At 46.7% G+C, this 12,664-nt stretch overlaps 1 long non-coding RNA gene across 1 annotated transcript; it reads left to right on the plus strand.

Moving 5' to 3' along the window:
- Positions 1-549: 549 nt before the first annotated feature.
- On the plus strand, positions 550-9,307 carry LOC308642659. The gene is made up of 3 exons (XR_014020601.1): positions 550-708; positions 5,687-5,881; positions 8,501-9,307. It is a non-coding gene; the product is annotated as an uncharacterized lncRNA (long non-coding RNA).
- The last annotated feature ends 3,357 nt before the right edge of the window (positions 9,308-12,664 follow it).

Raw genomic sequence — 12,664 nt, forward strand, 5'->3', positions numbered from 1 at the left:
GCCCGGGTTCAATCCTCAGCACCACATACAAACAAAGATGTTGTGCCTGCCGAGAACTAAAAAAAAAATATTAAAAATAAAAAAATAAAAAAAATGTGTGTTAGATACATCAATATCATGGCCCCCAGTGACTCAAGCCATTGCAATATTCAAAGGGCTAAATATAGTGAGATGCCAAGGACAATGACTGGCACATAGTCAGCCCTCAACAACGTCAGCAGACTTTCTTTTAAAGTCTGTAAGTCTCATATTCTTCTACTCTATTGAAGAAGAAAAAAAGAAGATACAGACTAACATTTAACTGGAAAGCCTAAGATGAAACTCCGAGACTTATCTAAAAGAAAGGCCTGGAAATTGTCCATAAAGGCTATGAAAGATGACAAAACCCTGAAAAAAAAAAAAAATAAGTTCGGGAAGGATTTCTGCAGGCCTGGCACAGTTTGATGCCACCCTTTCTTGAGGCAGGAGACCCGCCCCAATCATCTGGGTGGGGCATCTCTGCTCGGGGTGACGCACATCCTTCTTCCCCTGCCTCCATGGAGGCGAGAACTGCCCTGAGAAGCAAGTCTCCTCATTTCAAGAGGCTGGGCAGTCCAGGTTAACACGAACAGAGCCATCTGGCAGAAAGCACCCAGAGGACAAGCACCAAAAAATATGCTTGAAGGGACAGCAGAGTGACCAGGATTACAATGTAATGTCCGGCCTCAGGTCAGTAATGGGGAGGTATTAGTCATCTCTTCAGACCTCAGCTCCATTATTTTTGCCGGAAATGTGAGAACAGCTCTCACTAATAACGTGTGGAATCACTTCCAACTATTTGCCTTTCAAGTCAGCCTCCTCAGGTCGGGTGACATATCTGGTTTAACAGGGGTGCCATTAGAGGGAAGATTTAACGTGCGGCTAAAAGCATTTGTAGCAGGAGCTGTGGGTGGGTTCCTTTTTAAGCTCCTGTGGCTGGTAACTTGCGCCTCTCCCCTCCATGCTGTTGGGTTTTGTTATTGAAGCCTTTTTCTTTTCTGAAGGAGGTTGGTCATTAACTCTCCCCTGCCCAGAACATCCCCTGGCAGGGATAGGGCAGCTCAGGAACTGAACTGGAAATCTCTCCTACATCATCAAGCCTCAACAGGCTGGCATGACAACTCCAGGCATCTTGCCATCCTCCATCACTGCCCCTCACCCAGATCAGGTGCCCTGGTGTCTCCTTACGCTGATGTTTTGCAGAAATAACTACAGTATAGCCTTGCAAATGGAGCCTCGAATCTATCAACCCCCAGAATTTGTATCAACCAACATTGTGAGTCTGCCTCTTCCCACCCCTTGAGGGCCAACAGGCTACTAGCACAGCAGGAAGAAGGCTGGGGCTTTAGAAGAGAAACTTGTCAAACTTGTCATTTTATAGAAACTTCCTGGGTTTTTTTTTTTTTGTGTGTGTGTGTGTGTGTGTGTGTGTGTGTTTTTGACTGAAATTTTTTTTGCCCCTGAAGACTGGAGTTCTTTAAGGCTCTGCTTGAGCCCCCTAAATCTTTGTCCCCAGAATAAGTGTCCCATAGTCCTAACCCAAGTCTCAGATGTTTCATCTGCAAGGCAGAGAGAGTAACAGCCACTTATCAAATAAGAGGCTACAGTTAAAAGCAAAGAGCACAGGCTTTGCACATGGGAGGGACTCAATAAGCACACACCAGTTACATCTTTTTCAGTTACAAGTGACAGAAACCCCAACCAAAGTGACTAAATAAAGAGGAAATGTATTGGATTGGACAAGTGACAAACCCCTGGGTTAGGCCTGGCTTTGGACACCTATAGTGTGGCTCAAAACTATCTCCAGGACCAGCTTTCTTTCTCACCACCCCTTAGCTGGGTTTCTTATGTCCTGGCTCCATGTCATGCAAGACCTGGTGGCAGCAAGATGGCAGCACCTGCATCACGATGACAGCTTCACATCTCAAGCCCAGTAGAGAACAGGGCTGCTCTTCCCCATCACGATTCACTTAGGTCCTAAGCCAGAGGCTCACTGGATGAGTTGGGTCACGTGCTCACTCCTGAGTCAATCATCATGCCTAGAGCTTGGTTTAACCCCGATTCTAAACTCTACCTGGAAAGGAAGGAGGGAGAGAGGAACTGAGAGTTGCATAAAAGATGTTTCTCCAAAAGAAATGTATAATGCCAATGCAAAAAATTAAATAAATAAAAGTGGTCATGGAGGAGGTTAGGTACCCAAACATAGAACCATCTGCTGCAAATAATTATTTCCAGGATTGTGGAAGATAAGGGTAATTTGACAGTTATGTATAATGACAATATTCAATCAAGAAAAGCTCACACAGAGTCTCCACAACCTTTCTACAAATTACACTCTTCTCCATGTTAGTAATATAATGATAGTTCTACTAGAGTTACTTACTATACAACTCTGTCATTTCCATTGCAGCTGAGCTCCTAAAGGTTGAAGACTGGGTTTTGTTCTATTTTTTGCTTTTGTTTTTGATTTTGTTGGGGCGGGGGGGCTGGGGATTGTACTGGAGATTGAACCCAGAGGCGCTTTACTGCTGAACTACATCCCCAACCCATTTTATTTTGAGACAGAGCCTTGCTAAGTTGCTGAAAGTGGGCTTGAATTTGTGATCCTCCTGCCTCAGCCTCCAGAGTCAATGGGGTTACTGACATGCACCACCACATCCAGCTGAAGCCTGGGTCTTACTCACCTCCATATCCTGCACGGCACCAAGACTTACTGGAAAATCCAGGTGATTCCAGATCCACACTGGCTCCTTGTGTCCAGCTCAGTTCTGGGACATCTTTTTTGGGTTACAAGTTACAAGTAATAGAAACCCCCCAACCAGCCAGGCATGATGGTGCTCCATTGTAGTTCCCCTACTGGTGAAAGGGAGGACTCCAGTGCCCTCCTAGTCCCAGTTAAGGCAGTGACTCAGGAGGTTGAGGTGGGAGGACTGCAAATTCGAGGCCAGCCTCAGAGATTTAGCAAGACCCGAACAACTTAATGAGATTCTATCTCAAAATAAAAAATAAAAGGGGTGGAGGATGTGGCTCAGTGGTTAAATGCCCCCTGGTTAAATTCCTAGTACAAAAAAAGAAAGGTAAACTATTGTAGTAAAATTCCTACAGGTAAAATAAAAAGGTAAAATTCCTAGTACAAAAAGAAAGGTAAAATTCAAGGTAAAATGTTACCTGAAGCTTCTGCTGGCATCTGCCTCTGTTAGAGGTCTCTCATATTGTATCACAGTTTGTTTACCTGATTCCCCACCATAAAGGAAATCTCTGGGAACAGTGGGTTCTTATCTTTTCAGCTTTGTTATCTTTGGTGCCTAGAACAGTACCTGCGTCAGAGAAAACATGAGGCAACTGCTCTAGATCTCATGATCATCCCCAGATCCTCAGAAAACAGCCCCATTTACGAGAGCTACAGAAAGGGAAGGTACCCAGCCACGTGAGGGGTTAGAGAAGTAGAGGGGGTATGCAAAACACTTAAATAGAAGGGACATTGAAGCTCAGTGCTATTCCTTATGGTCTATCAAGTCAGAGAAGATGTAGAATTGATACAGGAAGCCCGACAACCTACAGAAGGCAGACTGAATTAGTGGAACTTCAGGGTACAGTTGCTGTCCATGGAAAAAGGAAGACAAATGATTAGCAAAGGCTGGCAGCAGAGACCCTCAAAGGCAGATAGACAACATATTCCTGGTTCCGGACAATAAGCCCCAACAAAGCATGCATGACCTTGATAGTATAAGGAAGCCAAGAGGAATAGGGTCAGCTTGCTGGGATAGGATAGGAGTGAGAAAAGGCCAAGGAGAAGGCCAGTGTCTCCGTGGATAAGATCGTAGATATCTGAGGCTGGAACACTGATTAAGAAACTAAGTCAGAGTCCCAGTAGTGTGACCGGAACCACTTCCATAATGATTAAGGGAATGGTGTTTGCTGCAGACAGACTAGATCCCCCATCTGTGGGCAAACATTTGAGTGCAGCATTCCCCCTACTGGTAAGAGGGAGGAGTCCAGTGCCCTCCTAGCCCCAGTTAAAGCAGCTCTGTAACTGGGTGGGGCTGAGCTTCTGAGAAAAGCGGGGCTCACAGGCTGGGCCCTGTGAGCGAAATTTCTTGGCAGATTCCCAGGCTGAGTGTGTATCTAAGGCCAAAGGCTGAGCCATTGCCAGCCCCATCTGACCTCATGGATCCCCCTCGCCAACAAGCAGCAAGAGCAGCAGACTCCCGAGGCTCCCTCAGCTTTGAAGAGAGCTCTGCAAACAAAACTCAGTTTTTAGGGGTTAATCCACAAGCCCAGGAGGAGGCAGTGGGCCTCCTCGGAAGGGCAGAGCCAGCAAGTGGGCTAAGACTAAAGGAAAGGCACGAGACTGCCGGCCTGAGATTAGTTTGGCAGCAGCTCCAAAGAGCAGCCCTTCAATCACCTTGATTGTCTGAGCCCTCAAAAGCTCTGGCTGCCTCCCACCAGCCCAGCTAATGGGGCTGAGCAGCCTGGGCCGGGACCTCTGTCTACTAGGCTGATGGTTTACTGCTCTGAATCTCACTTTCCCAGCAATGGAGCTCCAAGGACTCTGCCTAGTTTAAGTGTACCATGTCTTGGCACTTTTGTTCAGCACCTACTATGTGCACAGAATCACACCTCCCCATTCCTTGCCTCCTGCTAGTCCCACCAGCATGCTCAGACAGCCCTTTGACGGGTTACAGATTTGGGCTGGTATCTGTGCCTGGTGGGGGTACCCCAGAGTATATGTCCAGCAGGAGATTGGCAAGGGGTGGGGGGCATGGCCTGGTCTTTTCACAAAGCCTGGAGTCCTAAATCTGCTTTCTCCTGCCCTAGAGCAGCAGAAGAATGGAATCTGCGCGGAGTCCTACCTGGTAGATAAGGCACGAACTCAGGGCCAACCACCCTGGGAAGGAACTGAGAATGAAATACGCTGTTTGCCAAAGAGCAGGGCTGGGCTCTGGTTTCTTGGGGTTCTGAATCTCTAGAAAGAGAAGGATCTCCGTTGCCAGGCGGCAGCACCTCCCACCTCTTCTACCCCAACCCTTCCCGCCCTTCCTTCCTTGCATTTTTGGACCCCGGTGCGGACCCCAGTAAATCTCTGCAAGGCTTGCCGAGCCGGGAAAGCGGGATGTGGACACGGTCTGGCAGGCTGAGGCGGCCAGAGTGTGGGCGTGGAGGTGCTGGGAGCCAGCGGCCTCGGTTTGCTGCAGCTGTCCCTGCGGACCTCAGCGAGTGAGGGAGAGAGGCGCTGGGAAAACAAGGGAGATGGAGAGCGAGCGAGAAGAGAGCGAGCGGTTCCTCAGTCCCTCGCAAGCCAAGGCGGCTCCGCCCGTTCTCCTAACCGGGCCGTGGCACTAGCCGACTGTCCGGAAACCGCTTCCCCGGACCCCTCGGCCTGACACTCAGGACCCTCGGATGGCGGCAGCGGGCCAGGCGCGCGCTGGTCACCGGCCCACGGTTCCAGAGCCCGCTGCAGCCGCCGCGGCCAGCCACCGCTGCTTCCCGCCTTAATGAGCACTCGGTTTAGCGGCTGCCATCGTTTCTGATGCCCTCGCTGGAATCAGGAGAAGCCGGGAGGGTCCCCCTAACCACCACCCTCGCCTGGCCCGCCCTGCCCGCACCACGCCGCTGCTTTGGTGCAGGTGCGCAGCCCAGCCCAGTCCCTCTCCATCCTGCTTCCCAGGCCCTCCCGCAGCCCGGGGCGGCTCCCTCCTTCCTTCAGAGTCTGAGCCACTGTTCCACCCCAAACCCACTCCAGGAAGAGGCTAGAAGCGGCCAACCGCAACGCAGAAGCGGGAAGATCCGGGGGCGGGAGGAGGCAAGGCTGAAGAAAGGGAGATGGACAGGGGACCCGCAGCACACTCCTGCACCGCGAGCGGTAAGGAGCTAACCCCAGCCTTCCCCGCATATGTCCCTGCAAACCACAACTGAAAATACCGTCAGGAATTCCCGAACCGAAGGCCCTGCTCCCCTCCCACCACATGCTCATTGCAGGCCCCAGATGGCTCAGCTGAACCCCCAAGCCAGTTGTAACCTTGCCCCCAACTCCTCCCCTTGGCCTTGAGCAGTGGCCTCTCCTGTCCTTATTGAGAACCATCCTTCAAATTTGGTGGGCTTGCCTCCTCAGTGCTCAGAGAGCCCAGCAGGTGGAGATGGGTGATACTGGGCTAGGGGTACTTAGCTATCTCTTTTGGACCAGAATGGACAAATATTACGTCAAGCTTGCGAACAGCACAGGTTCTAAACCAATGAGCTATCCCCGCTGGCATAAGGTCCTCTGAGGAATCAAAATGTCACCTAGGTGACCCAAACCAGGTCTCCCTTGCTCTTCGGGAAGGACCCTGGCCACCCCATCTTTAATTTCATTGCCTTATCCTTGAAAGCAGTGCACCACACCCCAGCAACTCTCCACCCCTAGGACTTACCTGATCACTCCAGTCAACCCTGACTTTCCTCTCCACTGAAACTGTGCGCTTAAAAGCTGCTGCCCACAATCCCATACTTGGAAGAGTCTGGCTTTGTTCTCCAATGGTTTCAAATGCCTATGTTTGACTCCCCCCATGAAGACAAGGTCATCACAAGCAGTAACTACTGCTTTTCTTGTTTTGATTCCCACAGAGCTGAGCATAGATTGATGTAGCATAAGTGCTCAATAAATGCTCTTGGACTTGGCTAATGGATAGACAGCCTCGCAGGGCAGGTCTGCCACATCCAGAGAGAAAGGTGCCCTTTCTCTCCTCTGCCCTAACTGGGGAACTCTAGGTCCTGTGTTCTGGGGGTGTCTCAGAAGCAGCAGAATTTGGCTCTCCCTTTGTCCTTCCTTGCTTCCAGCCCCCTTGGCCTTCAGGATTCCTGTGGGTTTGAAGAGGCCGATGCTTGTGGCTCTTACCAACATCAATTTGCAGTCGCCAGGATGCAACTTCACCCTATGCTGCGTTCATAAATTAATCTCCGGGGATTAGATTCTGTGTTTTTAGTAACACTCCTGAGGCATTGTATTTACACATTAATAATAAAAGAAAAAAGTGAGACAAGTTCTGACAACTTTCAATAACATTCAGAAATAAAGTGTGAGGTGTAGAAGTGTCCAAAGTTAATTAAGACCATTTGGTGCTGACGGGGGTGGGGGTGGTGCCTTCCATTCTCAGACAGGTGCTATTTTGAAACCCAATTTCCCTGTCCACAATATACCTGATGCCTGCAGAAAAGGAGATGCTGAAATAAACTGAACTAGCAGTATGAAGTGGAACTTTTGTTTTGTGTTACAGAGTTGTGGATACTTTGCCAGAATTTGTGGAGGGTCTATGGGAAGAAAGAGCCCTTTGGCCCTGCCCTGCAGTGAGCAGATGGTGTGTCCAGACTGTTCATAACCACTTCTCACAAGAGGGGTTCTGAAAGAAATTAAGGGGTGCCCTTTCCCTTGGGGATGGACTAGCTTTCCACTCTAAAGGACTTTTAGACATTTAGCTAGGTCTTCATCCCAGAACTGGGAGAATAACTGCTCCATACCTGAAACAAAGAGTCTCTAGGCAGGTCCCGAACACAGGTTATGGAATACAAAGGAGCCTCCCTGCTGAATATTTTGTATCATTATTGCACAAGTACCTGCAAATGCTTCGCGGTTTTTTATTCATTTCCATTTTAACTATTCTCAATTTTAGAGTGGCCTCTTTAAAATATGAAAGGTCTTTCTCTAGGGAATTAGAAGAGGTGGGGGGAGAAGGAATTTTTTTGTTGTTTCTTTCTTTCTTGAGCCCACATAGATCATATCAGATATGACAGGATACAGGGAAACTTAGAAGGAATGTTCTGCGTACTATAAGTGTGGCTGCTCCCAGTTGTATGTTCTCAGAGATTTTTTTTTCACATTCCCCAGAGTGCTTTGTATTTTGTTTATATAAGGGACAAATGAATTCCTTCCCAATTCCTGGGATTTTTCTTGATTTTTATATTGGGAGTAAAGGAATGAAGTTGGCAGCACTAGTCTTGTCAGCTGCATTCTAAATTGTATCTAATCCTAACACATCCCTCTCAATCTTTAATTGAATCTGTTCATCTAAAAGAAAAAAGATACCTGGGTAAAATAGAAAGAGGTGTGTGGAAGAAAAAATGACCATCATGTTCCCATCACAGCCTGAGATTTCCAGCCTCAATAAGATTTTCAGTGGGTAACCCTAGATCTTGTTTACTATCTTGGACTTCTTGCTCTTGGTTCCAATAGAGGACTTCCAAGTAGCTAGATAGATTTCATCTCTTTTTTGAAGCATGAGGAACAAATACATTTCATAAGGAAAATGAGGCTGGATCTAGCCAGGTGCTTTTATTATACCATTCATCTCTACCTTCTAACCAAGCAGCAAATTTAAAATAAAAAGAAATGCCACATAGGCAAAAACCTTCACAATACAACTGATTCAGTCCTTCGGTGTGGCCTCATAGAAACTAGTCCCTCTTCCAAGTCTTCTGGTTGTCACAATTGCATGCTTGTTTGTTCCAGATTTTAAGGAAAGCATTATGAATTCTTCAGATGAAGGTGAGATGTGTTGATGCAGCTGTCCATGGCTAACTTGATAGAGAAAGGAGAAAAACTCAGGAAATGCAAAGGAAGACTGATCAGCTGAACAGAAGCCACCTGCCCAGCGGGCTTGCCTGAGGAGTACACAGGACCATAAAGGACCTGGTTTCTCTCTAAAATCAAGATGGGCAAAACATTCATCTTGCTCACCTGAAGTGAACCAGGGTGGACCTGAGAAGGCAGGTCTGCCCTATATACCTATAAGCTGCCTACTAGTTTAAATTACACCAAATAGCCCATTCATTCATTCTGAACAGCTCATAATAAGTGTAAGCAGTCTGTGATCCATTATGGAGAGAAGTTTCTGGAAAGAATAGAGGCAGTGGTACAAATTTAAAGTTGTTAATTAAAGAGATGAATGCACCATCTTTTAGCTCTTGAGCAATGAGTATAGCTGCCAGGACCACATCTGTCTATGAGAACTAGAGAGGTTGACAGTGAGGAATATCTTTGAAGCTACCCCATAACAAGACCTACTGTAAGATGCAGCTTCTGAAACCCTGAGATCTCAAAGCCTGTCACTGGCTGTCCCACCACTCTCCTCCAGGATGGCTAGGCCCCAGCCCTTCAGAGACTCACTTCTCAGACTTCAGCATAATCATCTCTACCACACCCTCCATCTAGCAAGACCTGTATGTCTTGCCAGAAGGAAATAACTATGGAATTGAGTTCACTGGATTCTAGAATCCAGAATCTGGAGGCTTTCTAAACAAGCCCTTAAGAATTGCAGATTTTCTCATCATCTTCAGTGTGATATAGATATTAAGCATGGGGGCTGGAGTAGACTGTCTGGACCTGACTCTTGTTTCCTTGGGCAAGTAACTTAACCTCTCAGCTGTGTGTCAGTTTCCTTATCTGTAAAGTGTGGTTAATAACAACTGACCTCCCAGAGGTACAGTAAGGTTATTGTGATGATTAAATTAGTTGATTCATTAAAAATTGTTTAGAGGAGTGCCTGGAATTATTATTAATAGTAATAAGCTTAATTTAAACCCTGCTTGCTAATAAGGAGCTGGACTGAATGCTTAAGATTCTCCTTCTTGGCCTTCTCTTCTCTGAACTAGGTGACCCCAACTTTTTCTTTACCTCTGCAAAATTTACCCTAGCCTGATAAGAAAGAGAAAACACACAAATATACAAACATACACACACAACTTTCCTCTTCCACATAGAATTAATAGAGCTATTAGAACATCTACCAACTGACCTTAGAGGGAGAAAAGGGTTTATTATAATTGATAGGTTTATATACTCAAAGCTTCTAATCTGATTGCTATGAACCCCTGTTATCTCCAGTCCTGCCCACCTATGGGAACTAAAGATCTTCAACCCTGCAAGCTCAAGTTGCCCACTTCCTATCATGTCCTGATGAAGCTTGGTCATTATTTAGGGCCCAAACCCATGTGCAGTTGAGAGTGTCTTTAGTCTTGCTTAGTCCCAGTGGGCCAGGGCTAAACCTCGGGAGGTTCCTCAAGGCCCATTGAATTTAGCCTTTCTATCACAGCTGCATTCTGCCCAGTTCTAGACTTGCCCTCTAATCCTCTTCTGCACTGTTACCAGGCCCTCAACCCCTACTAATTTTAGAAACTTCCATTTTATCTGTCCAATACTAGTCTCTTTTCTAAATAAGTGAAGCATTCTCTTAATAGCCAACACTTCCCTGATTCCTGGCTGGGATCATATTTGAAATGTCCAAAGTTCCACCAACACCTATATCAGAAATAATATGTCACCACCAACCTTTACCAAGACTATCACCTTCACTGGAGTCCTCCTGTGCTGAACTGAATCTGTCAGCTTTCTCTAATTCACTAGGTCACTGATTTGGACCACAGGACACCATCACTTGAGAGCCAGCCTCATCACCGAGGTAGACTCCAATAGTCTTTATCCTGTCTGTAGTTAACTTCCTTCTCTTTCTCTATTGACCCATAGATTAAGATGCTACATGCTCTGGGGCCAATGCCTGGAAGTTTTGACAACAAAAAATCAAGTGTTATACATGCAATTTGCTTGAGCTCACCTACTTACTTAACATTTCCACTAGGATGCTTGAAAGACACATCAAATTCAGTAGTCCAAGACCAAATTCACTATCTTCTGCCCAAAACCATACCCCCATTCCACCCTGATGCCTCTCTAATCAGTTTTCCACACTGCAACCAGAGTGATCTTTTCAAAATGCAATCATCACACACATACCCACTTCGAACCCTTCATTAGCTTCTCATTCTTCTTAGGATGAAGGCCCAGAACCTTAGCAGGAGCTCCAGTCCTGAGTATATGGCCCTGGCTGCTTTCCATCCTGACCAAACCTCATCCCCCCCCCCCCCCCCCCGTCTTGCTGTCCTCCAGCCACCAGCATCATGTTAGAATTTGGTACTCTGCAGGAGACGATAACAGTGCCCCATCTGGGCAGCCCAATTGGAAAAAGATGCCCTTTGCTCTAAGCTGATACAGTGTCTCCTGGGGCTGCAGCTTGGCAAGGGAACAGGGCTGGATTTCAGCTCCTTCTGCTTCTCCCGCCCAGCTGTGCACCTTTGTCCACAGCACAGCCTCCATGGCAGCCATAGCAGTCCCCCTGTCTTTTTTAGGTCCTCCCCAAATGCTCCATGCTCCCTCCTGCCATTTGGTTTTTGCTCAAACTATTTGCTCAGCCTGGGACATTCTAGCCCTCTCTTTTTATCCAGTGATCTCCTACTTAACCCACAGATCCCAGCACAAACATCACATCCTCAGGGAAGCCTTCCTGATCTTCCCAGTTTCCAACCATTCATCACGGTTCCCTAGTAGCTGCTAATTCCTTTGTGATACTGTCTCATCAAACAATGCTCCCATTTCTCCCTTCTGATCTGCCTTTGAAGGCTAGCTCATTCGTGTAAATAATGTCTAGCTACTTATTGTATTGTGAGCTCTATTAGAGCAGAGACCATTTCTCTCTCCCTCCCTCTCCCTCCCTCTCTCTCTCTCTCTCTCTCTCTCTCTCTCTCTCTCTCTCTCTCTCTCTCTCTCTTTCTCTCTCTTTCACCATTAAAACTCCAGGGCCTAGCATATAATAGTTGATCATTCAGGATCTCTATTGAGCACCTACTGAATGCAGGCCGCTACCCAGCAGAGCAGAGATCTGGACTTCATAACCAGAACAACTTAAGCTTCCCAAAGGCATGATTAAGCACGTCAAAGAGGAAAATATTCTGTTCCACTTAATTATGCATTTTTATTTAAAAATAGAAGTCTTTATTAAAACAACAAAGCATAAATATTAAAGAATGTATTTAAATAACTTGTGTAATTTACTGCAAGCTTTAAAGGTGCATAAACACTGAAATGCAATTCAATGTCTTTTTAAATCGTTTTCCACTATTATCTCTCTCTAATATCATCTCTTAACCCAAGTTGGAGAAAAAGTAATTCATTCTGACTTTCCTAATTTTGTCTCAAAACCTGCTAAGGCTTGTCCACAACTCCAGTACGTTTCTGGCCTCCCAGTCTTTAGAGCAGACTGTAGCAAAAGCCTTTGTATGCCATTGGCGTCTTTGCTCCACTGAGGGAGAGCTCCTGCCGTTTTTAGGATAAAGGTCCTTTTCATAACAGTAAACATTTTGAATATATATCACCCTTGCTCTTTGCCTCCCATCCTGGTACAGCAGGAGGAAAAAAAAAAAGTCAGATCCTTCATCTTGGTTTCCGTGCCAAAACCCAGTGACGGCCATTCATCACTGTTCCCTAGTAGCTGGCTTTGGAACCTGCTTTTTCTTTGGGTACAGAAACCTTTCAGGGGCAGCTTTGCTTCTTTGTTGTCAGGATTTTTGAACAATAGCTTGATCTAGATACCAGTTAGACGCCTCCCCAACAACTACAGTTCCTCAGAACTTACCCTTGCTAACAAACTGAGCCTGGGGGTAGGGGGGTGGGGGGTGGTAATAAAAGAGCTTATAGTCATGTCCCTGCACAAGGTGTAGCCACCTGCCTGTTGGGGATAAATGGCTCATCCCACCCAGGTGGGTCTGCTTCTGAGCTTAAACTTCCCCACAATCTTTTCACATGGCTGTGTATTTACAGTGCGCAGAGAGGGAAGCCTACATG

The sequence above is a fragment of the Spermophilus citellus genome (genome assembly GCF_964194105.1).
Source record: "Spermophilus citellus genome assembly, chromosome: 2".
Lineage (NCBI taxonomy): Eukaryota > Metazoa > Chordata > Mammalia > Rodentia > Sciuridae > Spermophilus > Spermophilus citellus.